Source organism: Polyodon spathula, chromosome 12 (assembly GCF_017654505.1).
Source record: "Polyodon spathula isolate WHYD16114869_AA chromosome 12, ASM1765450v1, whole genome shotgun sequence".
Classification (NCBI taxonomy): Eukaryota; Metazoa; Chordata; class Actinopteri; order Acipenseriformes; family Polyodontidae; genus Polyodon; species Polyodon spathula.
Genome location: NC_054545.1, coordinates 15166314 through 15193049, shown reverse-complemented (window position 1 = coordinate 15193049; position 26736 = coordinate 15166314). Strand labels below are relative to the sequence as shown.

At 36.5% G+C, this 26736-nt stretch overlaps 1 protein-coding gene and 1 non-coding gene across 2 annotated transcripts in view; both read right to left on the bottom strand.

The window, feature by feature from the left end:
* The window catches only part of LOC121324132 (bcl-2-modifying factor-like), an 83309-nt gene that overhangs the window by 22680 nt on the left and 33893 nt on the right, over window positions 1-26736 (bottom strand). The gene's annotated exons all lie outside the window — the stretch shown is intronic.
* On the bottom strand, window positions 23219-23324 carry LOC121325063. Its single transcript, XR_005951300.1, has one exon. It is a non-coding gene; the product is annotated as a U6 spliceosomal RNA (small nuclear RNA).

Here is a 26736-nt window from a genome sequence, read left to right as displayed (position 1 = left end):
TAACCAGTTGAAATGATGTGATAAAGATGTTAGTGTAGTTTGCTACAATTCTACCATGAAGACAAAACAGAACAAGTAAAAAGTTGGCAGTTTCCTTGACGATGTCAGACTTCATACATAACAACCGTATCTGAAGCACTCATGTTTTCTGCCTTCTGGCTATAAAAAAAAAAATATATATATATATATATATATATATATATATATATATATATATATATATATATAGCTTCTGGGTATACTCACTTTGTAAGCTAACTACAGTACATAAATGTATTAGTTGATTAGCACACCTCTGAGCTGGATTGCAAGTGCAGCTACGTGCAGCTTTATATCTTTACTAAGAGGGCCACAGGTACAAAAGTTCATTAGTTCAAGCTTGTGGTTGGGATAGGAGTGCATGCGTACACACCCCTCCAAGTGTGACAGCATTTTAGATTAAAATCGAGGCTCAGTCTTTGGTGAGTGTACATTCACAGTAAACACTCTTCCTTATTGCTAACGATGACTGATTTGTTATTCTTGGCAGGAGTAGGGCTTGGAGTTCTCGAAGTGTGCTGTTATTGTTTTTGTAACTTTTTTTTCTTTATCTCTCAAAGCATGGATCAGGTTACTGTGCTCTGCACCATCTTTATATTCTCTTAAGGGTTCTCCCAAGAGCTGTAAGAAATGACACAGTTAGATCTCACAAGTGCAAAAAGTGTCACAGTTACTGTTTCAACAGCTACTATGCACATATTATTCAGGAAGTCTCTAAAAGCTCTGTATCATGTTCTCCCGCTGACCTCTTTCCTTTTGTATCCCAACACAGCATTATCAACCAGGAGACCTGGCCAAGACTCAAAGAAGATGTCAAAGCCACAGGCCAACAAAACGACAGGCCCTCTTCCAGAGAGAAATGCTGGTCACAGTTTTTTGTTGTTTTACCATGGGGGCGGGCTTAGTGGTAGGAAAGATGATTTAGGGACATTGTCGAACTACTGCATTAGACTCAGAGCTAAGCAGTGAAATAGGACTAAAGAAATTAAATACTTTGTAGGTATATCAGCAGGTCAAAATATGTGTTAGCTGTCTGTGTGGCTAAGGCCTGTATGGAGGCTAAGGCCTATGAAGGCTGTCTGTGTGAAGGCTAAGGCCTGTGAAGGCTATCTGTGTGAAGGCTAAGACCTGTGAAGAAACCTGTGTACAGTCTATTGGTCTCTGTGTGCAGCCAGTGTATAACATGTGTGGTCAGATGCTATTATTAAATGTGTATAGTGCGTAACTTGTGAACTGTGTGTAACAAGTGTTTTTGGTGACCCAGCTTATATTTAGGAATTTGTAAAAGTTGTTAGCACTCCTTGGTGGAGATAGCCTTTTATTTTGTTTGTGTTTACGAATATAAATACAGGCACCACCCTGTTTTCAATATATTCCGTGTCTGGGTCTAATGTTTCAAGGGTATAGACCAGCCTTGGCTGGGACACTACGCCACAATATACAATGGCTTGCAAAAGTATTCGGACCCCTGACCAATTCTCTCATATTACCGAATTACAAATGGCACATTGAAATTTAGTTCTGTTTGATATTTTATTTTTAAACACTGAAACTCAGAATCAATTATTGTAAGGTGACATTGGTTTTATGTTGGGAAATATTTTTAAGAAAAATAAAAAACTGAAATATCTTGCTTGCATAAGTATTCAACCCCTGTGCTGTGGAAGCTCCCAGTTTGCACCGATGAAAGCAATTGCCCTAACGAGGACACAATTACCTTACCATTGGCCTCCACCTGTGAACCATTAAAGTTGCTGTCACATTTTCTGGATAAAAACCCCACTGTTGAAGGATCATTGGTAAGGCTGTGAATCTGGAGGAAAATGAAGACCAAAGAGCATTCTACAGAAGTTAGAGATAAAGTAATACAAATGCATAGATTAGGGAAAGGGTACAAAATAATATCCAAGTGTTTGGATATCCCAGTGAGCACAGTTGGATCAATAATCAGGAAGTGGCAGCTGCATCACACCACCCAGGCACTGCCAAGAAAAGGCCGTCCCTCAAAACTCAGAGCTCAAACAAGAAGCAGACTTGTGAGAGAAGACACAAAGAGGCTAACAATCACTTTGAAGGAGCTACAGAGTTCAACGGTTGGGAGTGGAGTAATGGTGCAGCAGTCAACCATATCAAGAGCTCTGCATAACACTGGCCTGTATGGGAGGGTGGCAAGAAAGAAGCCGACTCAAAAAGTACCATCTGCAAGCACGTCTGGAGTTTGCCAGAAAGCACGAGAGTGACCCAGCTGCGATGTGGGAAAAGGTTTTGTGGTCAGATGAGACCAAGATAGTGCCCATGCCTCAAGACACACCATCCCTAGATGAGACCAAGATAGAGCTTTTTGGCCAAAACCCAAAGTGCTATGTGTGGCACAAACCTAACACTGCTCATGCCTCAAGACACACCATCTCTACAGTGAAGTATGCTGGTGGCAGCATCATGCTATGGGGATGCTTCTCATCAGCAGGGACTGGGCATCTTGTTACAATTGAAGGAAGAATGGATGGAGCAAAATACAGAAAAATATTGCAAGAGAATCTGCTTCAGTCCGCTAAAAAACTGAAGCTTGGGAGGAAATTCACCTTTCAGCAGGACAATGATCCCTAGCACAAGGCCAAAACAACACTGGTATATATTGTAGTCTCTGGCTGAGAGAACACCCCTTGAGAAGCAAGCAAAGTGTTCTTATAGCCGAAGTGTTCTCTAAGACGGAGTTAGCCACCAGACACAATATGAATCAATAAATAAATAAATACATATGTTTTACTTGTCATAACGCACATGCATCAACATGTGAAATTAACTGAATAAATAAAAGCAAAACAATAGGCAAGTGTATGTTAATAAACTATAATAATAAACTAATAGACAAACTAATGTTAATAAAACTAAAGCAAAACAACACAGTCAAAAAGCTTAAATCGCTATGTACTCTGAAATTAGCTGGCGGGTGTTTTCACATTGGCAGAGGTAAAAATAATGGCATTTACTTAGGGTTAACTTAACGTTAATAAACTAACTGTCAAACTAAATTAACACAGCACCCATACACATTACAAAATGCAACAGCAATATACAAGTCATGTACATTATTTAACAAAATGGTGAAGTAACTCACCAGAATGGGAAACACCAAATTGCTTGTTACTTGTGTCTGATTCAATTTTTTTTCAAGAACTCGAACAATTTCCCACTTTGTGTAGCAAGAGAAACAGCGCCGCATTTTTACCGTTTGTTTACACGTCATTTTGTAGTGATGAGGTGCACTCGTGGAACTCAGACTACAAAACAATTCAATGACATGACGGAAGTTCTGGAAAGATTTAATAAACCAATCTGTGTCCCTCAAGACACTCTCACGATGAAGTCACTTTTTTACAAAACAGTACTGTATCCATTGTGAACGAATCACTATCGGTACCAAGGTATTCTTTTAAACTAAGTTCCTGTTCCTTTAGCAGGAGCATTTACAACGGGAAAAATCTGTTTCAACACAAGGGTGTTACTTTAGGCAAAGTGTTCTCTTATGAGGTGTTCCTATATGTGGAGATTGGTTAATCAATTAAGGCTACAAATACCTTTAACATAATTTTATACAAGAAAATCTGACATCTACAAAGTGATGGTAAAACTTACTAGAATTATTTCATTAGCTATATGCAGCTATAGTCAAACTCTGCTCACCAAAACTTATCCTAGTCTGCCATGGAATGTCCATGAATTGAAAATTGGGCTTCACCACTGGTTCTTGGGTACAAACGCAATGATTGCATGTGGGATGTTCATAAGCACAGAACAGCTGCAGACATTGCACATTTTCTGTAATTCACTTTGAAAATAAAGTATTTACATGCTCCAAAAGTTTTCACTTAAAATGGTTTCTGAGTCTTATGACTTATGAACAGATTGTTAGATTGAATTGAAAATTATGAATATAATTTTTTTGCTCGTGAACATTAATGTGATTTGCTGTGTCATGCAAACTTCGTTCTACTTTAATCTAATACTACGGTGGCCCAGAGGAGCAAAATGCAATTAATATATTTTGACAACACAAAAAATATTTTGAAAACGCAAACAATATTTTGACAACACAAAACATATTTTGACAACACAACGGAACTAGCTTCTCAGAACGGAAATGATGTAACTGAGAAGGCAGCAGCAGGAGGAGGAGGAAGAAAAAGAAGGACTTTTGAATTCAGTAAGTAATATTTATTTTAAGCCTGAGACGTCAGGTCCAATTTATTTTTACAAGCGCTGTTTATTTCACACGTGCTGTTTAAAATATTAGTAAAACAAGTTTAAAAGACACTGCATGGCAAAAGGACATCAGTACTGCATCTCCAGCCAAGCCACTCCCCTTGTTCGCTGTATTTTTTTCCAAACCTCTTTATAGACATGCATACTGATAAGTCCTCTCCTGATCACTCGTTTTATCTCCAAACTCCTCAATAATGTGATCCAAGTCATTATTTTATTACTATAACATCTCAAAAAGCTCTGCAAATGTCTATGATATTCTTTGAGCACTGGATGCGGAAGCAGCTATCTCCTTTGTTATGTGTCCGTGTGGTGCAGGGGCTAACTCTATTGCTCAGATACGGCCCCCTTTTTTTTTGTGCCTTCATTTGGCTCCACTCGGTCTCACTTGGCCATTGAAAGGCTTTCTCAGCTTTTACTAAAGAAAAAACGACTAGAGATCTGTGCTTTACGTCGGACTGGAAGATGGACAGGGAAAATTGTAATGTCGGACTGGGTCCGACATAGGACCGCAAAGGGTTAAACATATATAATATATTTATAAAACATTAATAAGCAACACCTTAATATAAAGTTTTATCAGGATATCCTCTATTAAAAAAAAAGACAGAAAATGAAAAAGGTCTTTTTTTCTGTAATTACACCTGCTTCTGTTATGACTTCACATGAGTGTGGGTTTTAAGCAAAAATCAAAGCAAAGCACTGTTAATAAATCCACACTGAGTGTTTATATTTGTATGTTCCTTTGTTCCCAGGCTAGATTAGGTTAAGTTAGATTCTAAACTCATAAGAGCAAAATAAAAGCACCAACTCCAGGCCTCAAAGACCACAGTGTCTTTTGGTTTTTATGACAACTTAATTTTTCTTAATTGCTTTTAAAGGGTAAGTAAAGGTATTCTTTCTGTGTGTGTGTGTGTGTGTGTGTGTGTGTGTGTGTGTGTGTGTGTGTGTGTGTGTGTTACATATTCCTATGTATTGCTACAACTGTTTAAGTAAGGTGTGTGTATTGTTTTTATTATTTTTTAATCCTTACCACTATTTTATACTTTTATTTTTCAGTTCAGTTCCAAAGATGGTGTCTCAAGTGCCTTTCAGGAAAACTTCAGAACTGTATTTCCCATCGTCCCCATCATACATATGTCAATGGGAGGATTATGGGAAATGTAGTTATGAATTTCTCCTGAATGGTACCTGAGATGGCAATCTTGGAAATTGAACTGGAATTTAAAAGTGTAAAAAAGTGGTCAGGATCTAAAAAATAAAATAAAATAAATACACATACATTACTTAAACAGTTGTAGCATACATAGGAACATGTAACAACTTTAGCTAATAACATCAATATACTTACCCGTACTGTCACACCTTAAATATTTTTTATTTTCTTTCCCTTCAAAAACCCTTCGACTTCTCAAATACAATCAATTCTCAATTCCATCACCAGCATTGTGTGTGCAGGTCATAAGAACTGCATTTTAAACCACACACTGCTCTACCCCAGATGTCCCCTCAGTTTATGTTGAACCTTGCGACTTTGTTGGATTTTATTTGCTGGGCTAAGTTTTCCAAAATTTCACCCACTGTCACCAGTTGCTCAGTGAAACTGTAATAGTAAACAAAGTTAAACAGACAACAGAATTAACAAGTCGCTAAAATAATGACAAAAAAAATTAAGTCGTTTCTAGATCATAACTCACCTGCAAAAGTTTTTTTTTTTTTTTTTTTTGCTTTTAAGTGTTTTAAAATTAAGTTATCCTTTCTAAAAAAAAAAAAAAAAAAGTTAAATTTATTAGAAGTGTCATTATTCTCACTTTTAAAAATATTTACTTTACTACTTTCCAGCCAATATGTTTGCAATAACTTACCACTCCACAGTGTTTTCCGATTCTTGTTCAGGTGAGCTATCATCATCTTCAATTGCAATAGGTGTATAAGCCTCAGTATAGTCTGGATGATTTCTGGATGATGCAAAATACACTATTAATATTAAACTAAAACATGGTAAACAACGCCTGCCTGAGCAAGATTATGTCTGATCCATTATTAATTGCACATAAAGGTTTCTGATATTTTTTATCTAGAAATATAGGATTCATGTTTCATCCAAAAGAACCTCTTTTGGATGCATCCATGTTTGGTATTCTTTCAACACACTCCCTTTGTCCAGCAAGAGGATCAATCAAGCTCTATAGGAAAATATTTTTAGTGTTGTCAGAATATTTTTTGGGTTGTCAAAATATTTTAATTGCATTTTGCACCTCTGGGCCACTGTATAATACACTTTTCATCTTTTTTCTGTTTTTCTTACATAGAGGATACTCAACTTTAGTGATATTGATAATAACTTTGTTATTATTACTTTGAGCCTTTTTTAGACTTTCATTATGTGTTGTATGTAAAAATAAAACAAAATTTAAAAAAGCAAACTGTATGACATTTATAATTGTATATTTACTAACCGGTAAGTGACTTCTAAATAATGAGACTGTTCAGAAAGTAATTGCAGTAGTCTGGTTTGGGTTTCTATTCATGCTCTTTAAATGTGGATATTTTCATGAAACGCAGCGCTAGTTTGTTTATTTCCTTAGTCTTCCTAACAACAAACATGGTGCATCTAGGAGAGCCAGAATACAAAGAGGCTTCTGAATATGAGGGAACATTGGTGTCAGATAAGATTGTGTCCACCATGGCATCAAAGATTTTCTTGCAATAAAATATATTTGACACAAGCATTTCCGTGACAAGGCTGTAAATAAAAAATAAATAAATAAAAATAGAGCCATCAGTAATATGAAAGTGTAAGTCACAAATTAAATTTGTGGCATACAGGCTGGATAACAGAGAAACCTCCACATACCCTGCAGATTATGAATCACTCAATAACAGTAAAGTTGAAGTACTTGATGAAGACTGCCAACTGCTTTTTAAAAGGGTTCTAGACCTCACTGGTGATGGATGATGGCTGGATAAATGAGAAAGTGGTGACTAAATGGTCACCTGTTGGCATATTCCAGAATATGGGGAAATGTAATAACTTTACCTCACTTAATACGTGATGTACCGTACACAGCAAAAGCCTTCTGTGGAAAAGTTGTTGCACATAAAATACAATATATATATATATATATATATATATATATATATATATATATATATATATATATATATATATATATATATGCAATGCTGTTTCCATATGATAGTTTATTCTTCTTGCCAAGCAATGAGATCAGTTGGTGCTAGAGTATCCAGTCGTGAGTCTCTTTCTCTCATAAACAAAGGAAAGTGCTGTAACAGGTGCACCCATTAATCATAAAAAAAGGATTTCAGGGTGTGCTGCAGAAGAATAAAGAGATTTGTATAAAGATTCAATAAAAATTCTGATTTGTATAAAGTGGCCCACAGGCTTTCCTGGAAACACTCAAACACCTTTCGCAGAGATGCCTTTTTCACAACTTCACTTTAAAGCGTTCCAGAATGCAGTGTCAAACAGCTAATTCCTCTTTTAACTATAAACCCACGACAGTTTTTGTTTGTTTGTCTTTGTATTATAAACTGCAGGAAGCTCCCTCCACATATATGTAATTGTCCTGAAAATGACCCTTGTGCACAAAAACATCCATGCTGCTTGAGGAAGGAACCACAGAACAGGTGGCACAAAGAGGACCCTCAATCCGCTGCAACTGCAACAACACTGGACATTCTGCACAGCAATTATATATGACCACAACCCACACATCTCATGACATATGTTTTTTTTTTTTTTTTTTTTTTTGCTTTTCTAAATAATGGTGTCCCGAGGTAGATGATAAACTTACAGTAAGTTTCAAAGACTTCCTTACATGCCTTATTGTATACCAAAATGTGAGGCAAAACTGTGATTTCTTATATTGAGACTTTTTTTGCTGTGCAACTTGTCTTGTGAGGGTATGATGAATTTAAGTTTGGTTTTCTCTCAATGACTTTTAAATGTAAATCGTAAAGATTGTTGTCGGCTTGTGTGAAACAATTTAGTGAACAGCTGCACAAGAAATCAGAGGGGTTGAACAAATTGATCGTTTTTTCAAAAATGTGACCACAGCAGGAGAAGTTATAAAAAATAAAGCACTGAGAAGCATTGTTGTAATAAGGGAGTGTGATAGGGTGAGGTTGCCCTGCCACTATTTAGAAGTCCGCACACAGCTATAGTATTATAGTATGCAATTGTATTGTATTGTATGGTATTGTTTAATGTACATTTCAGCAAGGGATTGATTGATCCTCAACATATTAAGCTCCCCTGTCCTGACTGGATGACAAAGTGGATTTTCAGCCAATTAAGCTAATCAACATGGAAAGTAGGTGGATATAAAAGGATGCACTCAGCCTCTGAGAGGATTGGAGACTGGAGCTTATTAGGGAGTTGAACCAAGCAGCCAAACTTGAAGAAATGTTTGTAAATGTATTCTTGTGATTCTTGCCTGCTGCACAACTTGACTACCTGTTTACAGGGAGAAAGTACGAGTGGCCCACATCACATCCATAATATGTAAACCACATGCAAAATACATATATAAATAAAATGACCTTTCATGGCACCTGATAAGCATTCCTATATATTGGGAAGAACAAGCTCAGGCCTCAGTCCACCATAGGAACCTTGTGCTGTAAATAAAATCATGACCTGCTGATTAAATTCTGTGCTATGCAAGAAATTCTGACCTGAATTCTGAATGCAGGGAATAGTGGAGCTCCCCAGAGATTTTGCACCAGGATAAACTCTTTAGCAACTAATTTCCAAGTGTCCTAGAATGTTGCTGTTGTTTCTCCCTCAGGGAAGCTGTCATGTATGGACCTGACTCAATAGCCTGGAGGTATGAATTCACAACCCCTTTCTAAGACACTGAGCCCCCTGCCTTCACACTGCACTTGTTCTGTCTTTGTGCTTTTCAGCTGACTGATCCAACCGGTGGGGTTAAGGTTGCTGTAACATCATGACTCAATTAAAGTACTCAAATGGGAGCCAACCACATCTGTGTTCAGTGGAGCAGAGAACACCAAATCAAAAACCCAACAAAAACATTGCCTCTATAGTTCCTTTGACAGCACTTCAGATCTGAAATCACTTGAGGCAGAAGAACAAGCATAACAGGTATGTCTTGTTGAACAGGCCTTGAATTAAAACACCTGTGATGTAGCTTTAATTATAAGTAGTGGTATAAGAATACACTTGTATTTTTCTATAAACGGTTCCTTTGTCCAAGTGTAGTTAATAAGGCAGTAAACATTTAGTTTACTGACATTAGGTATTTTTTAAAAATTGTGTTACACAATGTTGCAAAAACAACAAGTCTGTGGGCTGAAAAGAAAATGGATTACTGTACAATAGAACAATTACAAATGCATTTTTTTGTGAACAAAAACAACCATCCATGAGGATGGGAGGTGGGGGGGACAGGGACGGGGACACAACATCTCTAATTGAGTGTTATATACACATGAAATATAATATGTGTGTGAAAGTTCAGTATATATATTGTAGTACCACCCCAAGGTAAATCATCCATTGCACCATAGCTGAGAATCAGCTTGAATCAGACTGTCTCATGGAGACAAGTTCATTTATAAAAACTGGATGAGACAAGTTTATTAACCCCTTGACTGCCACCTGTTATATAATGTTTTCCTTTAAGATCTAAAAGTTAATTGATTTCTTTAAACCGACATTTCTTTTTGATTAACACTAAAGTGAATACAATTGTCAAAGTGATTTACCTGCGTGCAACGTTTCATGAAGTTAATCACCATCATAATCTGCAGGTCAGTTCAAGTCATGTGGAGGTGGTTGACAAAAAAAACAAAAACAAAGCAAGACCGTATATGTACTAGGACTATGGTTTGAAAGCAATGATAACTACAGACATGGAGGGACATTTATTCATGCATCCATCTATCTACTTGCACATACAGTTTGCAATAAAAAAGACAGAATACAAAGAATATTTACTATAAGAGATCAGTATGCCTCCAATTTAAGCTTCTTTATGTCTGTAATGAGTTTTAGTGTTTTCCACAACCCAAATTTTTGGTTTGTTTTGACCAGCAGTGACGCATCTATACAGGTCATGTTAGTTAAAGACATTAGGAGTTCATTAGGACCCTGTTCCTTCATATGAACCCTGTTCCTTCTTTCTTAATACTGTATCTTGAACTGGTGCCATGGATGGCCGCCAGTCTCAGTCACACTCTATTAATCAGACTCCTAAGCCAATAAATCCAGTGTAAGGACTATTGTCTGGAGTTTTAAAAGGGCAGTTTATTTATTCCTGTGTCTAGTATTTACTCAGATGGAATAAGCTTGTGGTTCTTTGTTTGTTTTTAATGGGGATTGAGTGAAAAGCATGGGGTAAACTAAGATGAACCCAGAAAGAGATCATGTGAACATGTGCAGTCAAATCTATTTGTCATGCTAATCTTGACATGGCATGGTAATAAAAGGTTTGAGCTTAAATACAATGTTAACAATGTTATACTTTGATATATTGATCATGAAAAAAAAAAAAAGTTTAACTAAAAACAGGAGTGAATAAAAGGCATTTATGGAGTAAAAAGATAATTGCTATGGCCAGAGGTTAAAAGAATGTTATTTGCTGGACACCACTTGAAACTTGAATAGGGTTACCATATGACTCCATATACACTTGAAACTTGAATAGGGTTATCATATGACTCCATGTACACTTGAAACTTGAGTAGGGTTACCATATGACTCCATGTACACTTGGACTGTTTGGGACAGTTCAGGATTTTGAACTCCCATTGCAATGTATAATGTTATGTTTTAACTGTCTCAGGTACATTTCACAGCAGGACTACACTTACCAGAATGCATTGGGATATGAGTTGAAAAGCCTGCACTGTCTCAAACTGTCCTAATGTACATAGAGTACTTGAGAATCATAGAATACAGCTGTGTACCAACTGTAAATATTTTTCAAAGAATACAGTCTGTATTATTGTTATGATCAGGGATTAAAACAGTGTTGACACTGTAATAGAAAAAAATGATTGTAGAAAAAAAAACAAGAAAATCATAGAATACAGATGTGAACCAAATATCAATACAATAACTATGTGTTTACCCAAAAAACACTGAAGTAGTGACCTCAATATGGCAGCCATATTTTTTCTCATAGAATGCAGTTGAGCAACCAGTAAGAAGACACTATCTGAATGCTTTAAGACTTTATCATACGGAAACCAGAACAATGAATTTGACAGCTTAGGTCAAAGGTCAAAGTGAACTGTATCATAAAATTTTGCCTGAGGAGAAACCATAGAAAATATGAAGTTGGCATCTGAAATGGTTTATGACATATTACATATTAGTTTACAGAAATGTACAGTCTCCCCTCAGGAAGTGAAGTGTGTGTGCAATACAGCCCACAACACAATTGACCTTGATATGACACTGAATCACAACTCTCCTCAAGCAACACCAATAATCCTTCAGAGCCTAGCAGACAAATATTGCCACAGCTTATCTGCTAAGAAGTGAATGTGTCAGAATAAATCAGGCAATTTAGTATTTGAATGAGCTGGGAATATGGTAGAGGTGGGCATATGTAGATCTCTACATATATATTGTATGTCTCACTTCACTTTAGAGTTTTACATAGATCTAGCAAACCAATTATCCAGCTGTGATTAAACGTGATAATATAATGCATCTGGGGGTATATGGAGTCTGTCTGACTGACTGTTTGTCTATCATCTATTTACATGTGTACAAATATCTAGAGTACCGGTTAACAGATAATAATGGACATCTTTTATCAAGTTATCAAGTGTAGCCGAATCTAGGGTGATATGGAGGCTGTCTGTCTGTATGTACCATTATAAAAGTTTCCCATAGTAAAAACATAACAAAGTGTTATAAAGCACAGTGAAAGCATGGTAAAGCATATGCATTGTAAAGAATAGCATGGTACAGTAAAGCATATTAATAAACATGGCAAACCAAGGTAAACTATGGTAAATGCATAATATAACCATGGGAAAAGCAGGGAAAAACTGCAAAAGTACTGTGGTAAATGTGATAAGGCTCTAATGTATTGTTGTATTTACAGTCGTGTCAGGGAATGTATATCACTGACACCCAATATTTTGTCACAGTTTCGTTATTCTGTTTACAACTTGTACATCTGATGTTTTGCTAAATACAACACTTGGAAGGAAACATTAAAAACACAATTCATTATAACAGCCATTTAGCCTGGAGCAATTTTACCAATGGAATTATGAAACTGGTAAACAATGAGGTTTACAAAAATGAAATAAAGCCTGTACATGAAAGACTTGTTTAGCAACTTGAAGAAAAAAAGAAAAATGAAAAAAAAACAAGCACGCCTACCTGGTGGTTAGAAGGGTATCCCATGGTTTTGAGATTTACCTGCCATTGCTTTAGTAGAGAAAACCACAAATCTCACCAACTTCACAGGCTCCCTGAAAGAAGGGAGCCCCTCATAGACAGCACGTATAAGAGGCATGGGCCGGCTAAGCCTCCCCAAAATACATTGCCCAAACCCTCACAGGAAATTGTTCTGACCAACACAAAAAATATTTGTGAGAGAAGGCAATTTTCGATTTTTTTCCCACAAGCGCGCAAACAAACATATTTCTCGTTTTCCTACCCCGCAACTGCCAGACCGTTAGGGCAGCTGGGATATCAAAATCAACACTGTAGTACAGATACAGGATTTAGTTGCATTTGAATGTCATTGGAGGAGACAACGCTTGGCTGGTTTAACGTCAAAAAACAATGTTGCAATGGAACTGGCAATTTTAACTACATACCTGTAATGGAACTTGACTGAAAGAATAATGGAATTATGTAAACTACCTGCATATGCGATGGCCAGCGCTTTCTCAAGCAAAATATATTCATTCAATTTCAAGTTAAACATTAGTAGTAAGCTGTACATAATGCCCTTTTACAGAGCTAAGCAAGTGGAACACAAAATTCAGTTACTTAAGAAAAGTCATTTGTATATGTGCTTCTGGTACTGGACATTTAGAGAAGCGTATGGCTAATTTAAATGCAACACCATCTCAACCACCCCTCTGAAACTACAGCTTTTACTGTCCATACTTCCACACTGCAAAATGATTCATATGACATTCTTAGAATGACAAGTACTACAAGTAAACAATCAAACACAAAACTGCTTCAGATTTATAAAGAATAGGCTTAGTTTTTGAATTACTATTATGCCATCATTAAAGTACAGCATGCTATATATTGTCATTTGAAATGGCTCACAATTCAAATTCTTTACTTCTCATCTCCTGTTCCAATTATATTGGAAAAAATAAATGGTCTGCATCATAAAAATACTGGACTAGAAATACTTCTTGCTCATAAATTATTAATATAACTGGCGGACAGGTGTTCTTGTTGCTTTGGGGAAACGTGAACAATAGAAGGTGTTTCCACGTAATGAGTAAGGTAAATCTTTATATTTACTTTGTAAATCCTCTCAGGATCAGCTGTCTTTAGAGCTCAGTGCATTGTGGAGGTTGACCTAGGGTTACCATATGATTCCATGTACACTATGACAGTGTGGGACAGATCAGGCTTTTCAACTCGCCTTGCAGTGCATTCTGGTACGATTTGAGATACCTTTCACAACATGACTACACTTACCAGAATGCACTGGGGTGTTAGTTGAAAACCCTGAACTGTCCCAAACTGTCCTAGTGTATATGAAGGCATATAGTAGTATTTGGAGGGCCCCAGCCACGAGTAATTTTTTTTTTTTGTTTTTCTGAGCTTCTGAGCTCCACTTTAATGACTAGACGTGAAATAGGTGCTGTCTACTCCACTGGAAATAGGTGCTGTCTACTCCACTGGAAATAGGTGCTGTCTACTCCACTGGAAATAGGTGCTGTCTACTCCACTGGAAATAGGTGCTGTCTACTCCACTGGGTTTTAAAAAAATGTAGCAAGGTAGTATTGGTGGACTGTCAATCAAAACACACATTTGCAAATCACAGTTGACAGATTATCTGTCTGCAGGTGGGACAGAACGAATGCTCTGGCAGTAGGTCAGTGTTAAGGTCATGTAATTGAGACATAATTTACATGTAATCAAAGAAACTACAGAACGATATTGCAAATGTCTACCGGAAGCCATAATAGTTGTATAGCACTATTTCATGTTGGATTTCGAAATGTCACATTTTTTCAATGTTGTCAGTTTGTCATTAAGTATGGAAAACTGCATAGCGGCACGGAATTCAATATGTTAACGTAGCATTAGTCTACAGGCTTCATTTGACTGTGAAGCAAAATGATTTAATTATATAGGGAGATGCAAAACTTTTGGCCATAGCTGTACTGCTAATTCTCTGTATTCTAGTAGATAAATTACAACTGAACATGCAATACTGGCAAAATACAATAATGCAAAATACAAATCAGCCATGATGCTAGAACTGAAATGGAACTAAATGATTTTGTGAAAAAGGCTAAAACCTGTTTCTGTTCCACATCAAAGAAGCTCAACGTGTCAGAGCCTGTCTACCTCACGAAATCTCGCCTTAACTTCAAAATTCAGTATTTAAAAAAATACATCCTTTTGGGGTGTTGGTCTGTTCATAGAATGATGTTTTCATTTATGAGTTGTATAACAAATGCATTTGACTGTGGGCTAGGTTTTGAGATGCACATGTGTTTTTTTTTTTTTTTTTTTTTTTTTTTATATAAACTTTTTCATACTAACTTTAGTACCTGCTAACATTCATTTATAAATTCTATTGTCATCTGTGATTAATACATTTTGTGACTAATCTGAAGCTATTAGTGTTTCAATATTAACAAAATCGAGATATTAATGAAATTGATTAATCTTGTTACATAATTGATTTATTAAAATGTTTGGATATACTGTTGCCTGATTGATTACTGTCTTGTTCACAATCATATTAAAACAGTGTTAGAATATGTTTTGTTGAAAAATGAAAAAAATATATACTATATGTTTTTGACCGATTCAGATTTTGCTACTGATGTATTTATTTTCAAAAGGTTTTCTTTAGGTTGTGCTGCAGCAGTGGTACGTGTTTATTTATTTATTTATTTATTTTGGGGGGGGGGGGGGGGGTAGACTTTACAGTCTTGCACCAGGGCCCAGTAAATCCTAGCACCGGCACTGACTTACAACAAAGAGAGATAAATAATATTGACTTGACATCTGCATGTTTGTTTACAGTTCATGTATTTTTTTCTAAATGATTATTAGTAAAAACTAAACAGAAAGGTTTTCAAGTTTAAAGTGTATTCATAGTGCTGTCTCCATCATGCAATACCTAAAAAGTTAGATGACCTCAATATGACAACCCTCTTGTGTGAGAGGTCACTGATACATGTGATATTCAATGTTTATATAGCCCTGATGGAGAAATATGGTGTGGAGAAAGACAAAGAACTTCTTTGCTGTTGATAAAATGGTTTTGAGTAAAAGTATATGTGGCAGAGTAGGGGGAGGAGAGAGAAAAAAAATGTAGTCTTGGGGCTGGATATAAGACTACACCCCCCAGAATGCCACGGGACTGAGCCTGATGAGTTTCACCTGGCTCTAATTTAATGTGAATCACCTGAGGCTAAATAAGCCCTGGATAAGAGCCGGAGGAAACCTTGTAGTCAGGGCTATCTGTGTGAAGGCCGAAGTCCTGTGTGGGCTAAGAAACGGTATAGTGTGAAACAAGAGTTTATGCAATCGGTAAACGGCTTAGCCATCTGATATAGTTCGAACTCCACGTGGGAGTTAGGTGTTTGTTTTAATTTCTGTAAATAATGTAAGTGCTGAAAAAAGTACCACTCTGTGTCTGGGTCTTGTATTTTAAAGAGAGCAATCTAGCTGGCAGGCTGTGTTACACATAGCATAGTGTGGTAAAGCAGAGTGAACACATAGCAAAGCATACGTAGGTATTGTATTAGGAAAATAGTACAAAATATTACAAACCATGTAAAGCATCAGGAAAAAAAAAGCTAAATTACTGTGCACATTTCCAGTGGTAAACTTTTAAGGGTAAAAGAACACTGTAGTTGTACAAATTTGTAAAAGCACTTGGAGCATGTTGTTGTCACTAATTCATCTGAAAATATACCCCTAATTTTTTGTAAGATGCTCCCATTTGTAAGTTTTGGTCAAGGCTGCATATATGGCAGACCTGCACATGTTTCTGATGCTTCAAAGGAAACACATTCTTGTAAGAGATGATTAAGAACAGACTTCGCTGCAGATAATCTGCCTGGATTTGGAGATTTAATCACTAAAAAAATAATAATGTGAAAGTTATTTTAATGATTTAAGCTTGATGCTTCTGATAAGCTGCATTTAAAAAGACCCTGGAATTGTTCTAGTTTTAGTTTATTTTTCTGTGGTTTTCTGATGTGATCATGCATAACTTGTCTGTGTTTTTGTGTTGTATTTTGTGCTCTAACTAAAGTCAATACTTGTTGCATTACATATGTCCAAAAAGATAAAGTAAGAGAACAACCAAAGTGAGAAATGTTGGGTGACAGAGTTCAAGTTACCACAACCTCAGGACAGGTGTCAGGTGTTACTTCAAATGTAGTTCTTCCTTTTGCAATCAGCATGTCTTTAAATAATAATCTCAAACATGACCATGCACTGCATTGTACTGTAATCCAATATGCATATCTATTTCCAATTTCACTTATTTTTCAGTATAAAACATTGTGGCAGGGCCAAGTCCCTGCACATCTACATTTTTATATATTGTGTGCTTGAAAATTTAAGGGGTGCCAGATTCCCATGCACTCCATATTAGGCATTGCCTGGATCGGTGCTGCTTATTCTATATAACAAATAGGCAGAAGTCATAATTAAGTCTGTGCTATTTGTATTCCACCTCCTAACGAGAATGCAAGTGCTAATGAAATGGCAAGAAGGGCTATAATGAGGGAGCACTGCAATTATCTTTACTTATCTGATACATGTTATTTATAGAATAAAATGTGGCCCCTGCTCAGGATCTTTCATGGTCTTCTTACACCAGAAGTATACTTTGATGACATAATCCTAATGTTCACTGTAAAAAAAAAAAAAAGAAAAAAAAAAGAAAATAATAATAATAATCTGTCAAATCCTTTAGCTTGGTGCTCTAAGAGTGGATTGTTCTTTGTGTTGGAGCTCACAAGTCATGACTTTGTCCAGACTTGCCCAGTAAATGAGGTATCTTTGTGACACATCATTAAAGTGCAGTAAAAGGCAGCAGTAAAAGTGTAACCCTGAAAAGGCAGCTGTGGATTTCAGACCTGGATGTTGCCTGAAGCAAACTGAAGTGCACTGTGGACTCTTCTCAGCAGCGTTGAAATAAGCCTGGCTGCTTTTTTGATGGATTTTTATCAAAGACACACGTCCTTTTTGTAATGAAGGATCTGAATTTTATGCAGCCTTACAAGTGCATGATACAATGTCATCAATAACTCCTTTGAATTCTATTCTACGACTACTACTGTAAAAAAAAATAAAAAAAAAAAAAAAAATAAATCTTGTGGAAAGTTCTGTATGACTTGTCTGGTATTTAAATTCTCATTTTTGTGGCCGGCATGTAACACTTTACTAACTATTTTAAAGTTTGCAACGGCATTAACGCAATAGCACAGAGTATACGCTGGCCTTAAAATATTAAAATGAGGTTTATGAAGCAGAACAGCTGTGCTGGCTCTAAAAGGCTTCACAGATAAGGCTGATTTCAAATTGGTCTTATTTGGGCGCAAAGAAAAAGTCAGAAAGCAGCTGATAGGGAAGAAATGGAATCCTTCCTGAACACCCCAGGAACAGAGGAAGAGTGCTGAGAAGAAGGGAGAGTATTTAGGTCCACATTACCCTTTTTGACCTGAGGATGCAATTATAGCTCGATACCGGCTATTACATTATGTACAATTGTTTGTATTCTACGTATAATAAACTTGGTTCATTAAGTTATACTTTTCATTATGCATATTTGGTTGTATCCGTTGTATAATAATATAATATAAAGTCAAGACACTTAGTCAACACAGGTTATTTCCGTCTACCTGGCTACCCTGGCTTTAGTGGGTTAAAACCTGTACATTTTATTTAAAACACAAGTTAGCCCATTTTGAACCGTCATTTCTGCCTCTCCAAATGATCTACTTATTGTTCATTTGAGGTAGCCCATTTATAGGGGAGGCACTATTTTTCACATTAGTCTATTAATCTGTGCTATCAGTAGCCTATTTTGAGCATTGGCATAGCACAATTAAGCACTTAAATGTGACAGTTTATGCAGTGCCTCATTAATTTTGTGCCAGTTAATACATTTGGGATGGGGTCAAATTTAACGCTGCGTCAGTCGATCTTGATACATGGCCCCCTACATGCCTTAAAGTTTTATTAAAATATGGCAAATTTAATTTAATATTAATACATTTCAAGTACATCCCAGTTATAAAGCATGACTTAGTTAAAACCATACTCACTTAACCAGTAAGCCATAATTACAACATAATTTTTTCTCTCTTGTTTCCAGATTTAGTGTGCCTGTTTGAGGATCTTTGCCAAACTACACTTTTTAATATTCTGATAAAAATACTGCCTGCATGTCCATATAATTAGCATGTAGCCTGAACTTGGCAACAGAAGTATCTCAACACAGTAATGACTTCAAAATTGTATACATACGCATCCACATTTAACTATGCCAATGTGTCATAGATGACAATATGTGTGATAATATAAATATAAGACTTGCTGGTATATATATATGCCTAATTTCCACTGTGGGCTGGGGCCAGCCCAAGCTAAGAAAAACATGTTTCAATGTTTTTTTCCAAACATGGCCAACCTTGTAAGTTCTTGTCCTGTGTCAAAAGGTCACTGGGGGATTGTGGGATAGTATCGTGCTGTGTTTTAAAGAAACCAGTAGTAGTACTATGTTAAAAAAAATAAAATAAAAATAAAACAAAAAAACTGCCTGAGCAAATGGATGCTTCAATTGAAACAATGTTCGTCGCGTTTCTTTTTTTCACTCTACATATAATTTTAGACAGCCTTCTCAACACGCACACATTCCGCAAAGTGCCCGTTAACCATTTCTGGACTTCACAGTCAGTCCAGATTGCTAAAGGAGTTTTCTGTTTTCGTTCTCCCACTTGCCTCCACAAACCAGGCCAGAAAAAAAGTGGCCGTGGCTGGCCTGGGCAATGTGACCAGCAATGGAACCCCTTTTTTTTTTTTTTTAAGGCCAGCAGTGGAAATGGAGTAAGAGAGTACTGCTCGTAGGGCATTGGTCATTTATTTATTTAATTTCAAATAATTAACTTTTGTGACATTTTGCTTCAGCAGCTTTTTGCCAAAGCGGTACCACTGGTTGTAAAATAAATAAATAAATAAATAAAAACATAACTGATTGGAATATAACATGCTGATGTATTCCTTGTCCATAGTGTAGTGTTCTACCCCGCCCTCCACACACACTTTTGATACACTTCATAGGAAATTAAACTAGGGAATTACTTTTTTTCAAAAATGTTCACCAGTTTCACCAGTGTTCACCACGTTTTCACAATGCACAAGAATACCAGTTTACAATTGCACCTTACAGCACATAAACTGCAGTGCAAGTGAATTAGTGTTACTGCAGTTACAATGTCAATAAATAAGTTGTCCTGGATTCCAGTTACAATGGCAAGACAAAGTAGATACACTGCAGTTAAATTCAGTATCCAAGAAACTGGATAAAGGCTTTTGTGCACAGAAAGGGGAACCACGTTAATCACTGGACAGGAGCAATTTGAAATGAAATTGCTAAATTTAAACTAGGATTTTCAGGCAAATAACTGCAAAAACACTGCAGATTCTTTATACCACTCATTCTGGTCCTGTTCTAGGGTTAAACATTTCTGGGCACACGATTTCAAACTTTAAGTGCAAGTTTAGGCTACCAATTTCCAGTTTTATTGGAGTCTGTTCTGTTGAGAATTTACTGTGCTGTGCTATTTATGTTAAGAATGCTATAAAGAGGCTTTATTTTAACTTTCTACATTATTTGTAAAAGACTGATATTGTTAAACTGGAATACCGAAAGTCTTCCAAATACTGACACTATTTATAAACTAGTAAATATTGCGTCCCTATCTCACCTCAAAGCTCTTACCAGTAAACAAGTAACAAAGCACCAAGAAACACAGAACTGATTGTCAAAATATCTTGTGAACTAAAATAGGACCTCAAACAGCGAAGCACACAGATAAGACATGAAATTGAATTCAATTGTATTATGTAATTCTATCTTTTCTAGGGTTAGGTTCTACTTACATCCTGTGGGTGTTGGGTGGAGGGATGTGTTTGTCTGACACCACTATACATCTTGTATGCTCTTGTTATATAAAATTGCTCAATACTAATACTGATACTAATAATAATAATTATGTAAACTATAAACATGGCTTAGCTCGGGATTGTGCGGGCTGTAAGGGGAGTGTAACAGGGCTGAGGCCCTGCACATGTAAAAATTTATATTTGCGTGTGTGGTTGTGTATATATTTGTTCATTAGTTAGAATTGTAAATATTGTTTGTGGTTTTGGCAGGGATGGCATTGGAAACCCATTTCTGCAAACTAAATACTTTCTACTTCCCCCTCCAACTGGCCGGGCCAACAAAACATGTGCGAATGTGTGTGTTTAAATGGAAGGCCTACGTAACTGGAGGGGAAGAAAAATAAATTTGCAGAATGTGGTCAGGGGAGATTGACGTTAATTATTCAATCTGACTTGATAGGAGAAGCTGGGAGACAGCTCTGTGGTTAGTTGTAGGGAGAACTGAGAGCAGCAAGTTGTGCTCGCGGTCCTTGCACCAAGTGTCATTGTTTGTGTTCTTGTTTAACTATAAATATTAAAAGTGCACAGAAATCTGTGTTACTGTGGCTTATCTATCCTTGTGTGTATAGGGAGTTGGTGTCAGAGGGCACTATTGACTGCTTGACTATATATATATATATATATATATATATATATACAGTGCCTTGCAAAAGTATTCAGACCCCTGACCAATTCTCTCATATTACTGAATTACAAATGGTACACTGAAATTTCATTCTGTTAGATATTTTATTTTTCACACTGAAACTCAATTATTGTAAGGTGACATTGGTTTTATGTTGGGAAATATTTTTAAGAAAAATAAAAAACTGAAATATCTTGCTTGCATAAGTATTCAGCCCCCACACATTAATATTTGGTAGAGCCACCTTTCGCTGCAATAACAGCTTTAAGTCTTTTGGGTTAAGTATGTACTTGATTTGCACACAGTGTTGGAGTGGTTTTGGCCCATTTTTCTTGGCAGATTTGCTCCAGGTTGTTCAGGTTGGTTGGACGACGCTTATGGACCACAATTTTCAAATAGTGCCACAGATTCTCAATGGGATTGAGATCAGGACTTTGACTGGGCCACTGTAGGACATTCACCTTTTTGTTCTTGAGCTACTCCAATGTTACTTTGGCCTTGTGCTTGGGATCATTGTCCTGCTGAAAGGTGAATTTCCTCCCAAGCTTCAGTTCTTTAGCGGACTGAAGCAGATTCTCTTTCAGTATTTTCCTGTATTTTGCTCCATCCATTCTTCCTTCAATTGTAACAAGATGCCCAATCCCTGCTGATGAGAAGCATCCCCACAGCATGATGCTGCCACCACCATACTTCACTGTAGGGATGGTGTGTCTTGAGGCATGGGCACTATTTTGGTCTCATCTGACCACAAAACCTTTTCCCACATCGCAGCTGGGTCACTCTCGTGCTTTCTGGCAAACTCCAGACGTGCTTTCAGATGGTACTTTTTGAGTACGGCTTCTTTCTTGCCGCCCTCCCATACAGGCCAGTGTTATGCAGAGCTCTTGATATGGTTGACTGCTGCACCATTACTCCACTCCCAGCCATTGAACTCTGTAGCTCCTTCAAAGTGATTGTTGGCCTCTCTGTGGCTTCTCTTCTGAGGGACGGCCTTTTCTTGGCAGTGCCTGGGTAGTGTGATGCAGCTGCCACTTCCTGATTATTGATCCAACTGTGCTCACTGGGATATCCAAACACTTGGATATTATTTTGTACCCTTTCCCTAATCTATGCATTTGTATTACTTTATCTCTAACTTCTGTAGAATGCTCTTTGGTCTTCATTTTCCTCCAGATTCACAGCCTTACCAATGATCCTTCAACAGTGGGGTTTTTATCCAGAAAATGTGACAGCAACTTTAATGGTTCACAGGTGGAGGCCAATGGTAAGGTAATTGTGTCCTCGTTAGGGTAATTTCTTTCATCGGTGCAAACTGGGAGCTTCCACAGCACAGGGGTTGAATACTTATGCAAGCAAGATATTTCAGTTTTTTATTTTTCTTAAAAATATTTCCCAACATAAAACCAATGTCACCTTACAATAATTGATTCTGAGTTTCAGTGTTTAAAAATAAAATATCAAACAGAACGAAATTTCAATGTACCATTTGTAATTCAGTAATATGAGAAAATTGGTCAGGGGTCTGAATACTTTTACAAGGCACTATATATATATATATATATATATATATATATATATATATATATATATATATATATATATATATATATATACACACCAGAGCCAAGATGGTATCTTATATTAATTTACATTAAAAGTAAAGTTGTTGTTGTTGGATTTTGTTTCTGTTTTAAAACTGTTATTGCCCGCTGTGATCATTTTGCTTTGAGCAGGTGGCTTACCAGTGATATTATCTTGCAGATGTTAGACCACAGAATTGAATTCAGAATTCTGGGCAGTATTAGTGTAGCTATATCAACTTTTTTTACTTTAGTATTTTAATGTTAGTTTTTGTAATAGCAGACAGGAGAAAAAAAACAACCTTGCACGCTTCATGGATTTGCATGTCACCCTTGCTCTAGGCCATGCTAATCTTCTCTGTGTTTTTCCAATTTTAGCATATGTGCTGCCGAAGCAAACACAGACATTATAATCTATAATAATAACATTACATGTAGAAATTTTAGATTAAATTGGAGCTAGGTGTTACTTAAACATTACATAGCAAAAAAATAAATTACATATTCATAGATGTAACTGTTGACCTGGTTTGCAATTGCTAAAATACTGTTTTCTATTTTATTTATTTCTTTATTGTCCTGAGTTCAGAACTTTCAGTTCTAATTGCCAGTCATGCTATGTAACATAAACTAGAGTGACCTGTTAACAAGCACCAGATATACAAAATCATTTATTTTGATGGTAACACACAGTGTTTGTTTGCTGTACAAATAAAGTTGAATATAGATTTGGCAGGGGTGGGGTTAATTCTATTCCTGCCAAATCCATGTGCGCAATGTGGCTGGGTCCTGAGTGATTATTTGATGGTCAATCAAGCCCCAGCCACATGTTATAAAAGAGGACCAAGATCTCTTTGTTAGAGAGTTAGTTTAGGGGAAAGGCTGAGAGCAGCAAGTAAATTAAATAGTTTCAGTGAAATGGACGCTCTTTAAGCACCACACAATAACAAAAAAACCTCTTGTGTTTTGCAAAAGAAGTCAAAGACCCAGTTTAACTAAAATTCATATTGGCTCAGTTCCTCCTTCAGTCTCATGGGGTTTGGAAGATTTCCAAATCAGATGAGGGCACAATTTATTTTCCGAACATAAAAACATAAATTTAACTTCTAGTTGTGACTAATGTGTGCTCCTGATTTAAACACACGGTCAGGTGGTGATTAGCTTTCCATGGCTCTTTGTAAATGAAAGTGCCCATTTACACATACCATTTAAGAGCTGAAACCCTTTTTGTTATGTAAATTGCACCCCCAACATGTACTCTGAAATGGGCTACTTACCCATGTTGTTGAGGCAGAATCACTTGGCTCTTTTAAGACCCAACTTGACAAAGTTCTAAGATCAAACTAGGAAAAAGACAAGCTTAGATGGGCTGAATGGTCTCCTCTCAGTCATACATTTTCTTATGTATTTTTAGAGACCATCAAAATGCAACTTTAATTGTTTTTGTAACATGCCCCCTGCAATGATAATTGTATAAATTAAATGATAGACCAGATACTACATATTTTGTAAGTGTTTATAAAAAATGTGATTCCAAGCAACTCTATCACCACAATTCATTACAGGAAACTAGCCCAAGTGGTGTTCTCCTCCACAGACAAGGTGGCAGTATTTGAATGGCAGAGTACTTCCATTAAGTTGAGCAGTTCCTCTTGATTCACTGCAGCTACTTTTGAAAACAAGTCAGAACAATTTCCAGTTATACTTCAATCGTAAAAATTTTATATCAGGTCATCCAGCAGGAGACTGGTCTCTACGAAATGGGAATGAGAATGCAGAAATGCAGCACTTAAAAAAATAAATAAAAATGAGGTTAAGTAAAATCGTTCATAAATGAAAAAGATTGCATGTACAGCACTGTGAGAGTTAAACGTTGATACTAGCTCTTTAAATAACTCATGCATTTAACAGGTCTGTCTTCTTTCTGCAACTTGCAAGTGTCTGTCTTTCATGCTAAAAAAGAAACCCATTGTCTATTCCAATAAAAGTTAACACTGGGATTGGCCCAGCAAGGTCAAGACTATACAGAGATGAGCACAGATGTGTCCATAGCTCCGTTTTTAAAAGTCATAGGGTCATAGGCACTGGAGAAGGGTGGGCTAGCAGGCCTCTGCTCAAGCATTTTTTAAACGGGAATTAATGTGTATATATATATATATATATATTAATACCTTATCTCACCGTTCTTCTAAAACACAGTGACACAGGTAAGTGAAATAAACCCGTAAATTAAGACGACACAGAAACTGTGTTGCTAGACAGTAACCCTAACTCTTCGCTAACTGTGCTGGCAGCTTCTACAGAGGTACACTGAAGCTTTTAGCAAATCATATGGAAAAGAATGAGCGCAGAGAAGCAGAGTTTATGTGTGGTAGTGAATGTTGCTACATTCGTCATCTTGTAACAGGGAAGAACACTGTTGAAACATGTTGAAACATTTGTTACCATTTCATGTAATTTGTGTCTGAAGCAGTAAAAAAAAAAAAAAAAAAAAAACAACAACAACCAAAAATGCTGTACATGAACATTTACCAGTAAAAGAACAAAAAAAACAGATTTTTTGTCTAATGGCCAGGTACCCCATTAATCGTTCAATTACAAGTCGTAACGTCAGCATTATAATAATATAATATATATATATATATATATATATATATATATATATATATATATATATATATATTTATAATTTTCCGATGAAATCTACTTTTTAGATGCTTTTTTTTTATTTTAGGGTTATGCTTAAACATGTGTATGGGTGTATACATATATATGTTTCATTTTATTAGGATAATATACCTGCACTTGTAAAACTTGTACCCTAATGTGGCAGGCTGGCAAGTGGATAGAGGCCCAGAGACAGACTGCAGTTCAAAAAAATAACTATTTTATTATAATGAAAAATGAAAGGGCACAAGGGCCAAAACAAAGCGATTTAAACACAAAAAGAAAGACAAAAAAACAAAACTTACAAAAATAACAATTTCCAGGCTGGGAGACGCCTTCACTGGATTCAAACTTTCCAAACAACCAAAAAAACCAAAAAACCAACCTGCTTCCTCAGCTCCCTCCTCCAAATGAGAAGCAGAGGCCTCCTTTTATGTCAGGTGGCTGGGCGCTGATTGATCGTTAAACTAATCATCTAATCAACCCCAGCCACCGGAATACAATGAACCCAGGCAGGTAGGGGAATTTAACCCCATCCCTGACAATTTCTAAAGGGCAGAGCTGTGCTCTGCCACACCTAATAATATCAAAAATAGTTTCCAGGACTGCACACACATGCTGAAAACTGAATCTCTATTTTTTCTGTAAAATATCCACATGGAAGAGAAACATATGTCAGTATATTTCAAAGCACTAAAATATATTTCAAACATGTTGCAGTATAGAGAAGAACCAGACTAATCCCAGGGCTTAAAGGAATGAGCTACAAAGACAGGCTGAAAGAACGGAACCTATTTTGCCTAGAACAAAGACATCTTAAAAGGAGTTGATATAGTTAATCATAACCAATACTTTAAGTATAGTACAAAAACCAGGTCCACAGGACACGTGCACAGTTAAGTGGATAGAGGGAAGGACATCATTCTTCAAACAGCTACCTAGCATTTTTTATTCATTTTCCAATTTTCTCCCAATTTGGAATGTCCAATTATTATTCAACTTGGCTCACCACAGCAACCCCCGAACTAACGGGCGAGACGAAGGCGAGAACTCAAACATTCTGCATTTCCAAAGGATGCTGTTTTTTCCATATGTGCAGTTTTGTGGCAATGTTCATTCAGGTTCCATCTGCCCTCTTTCATCTAAA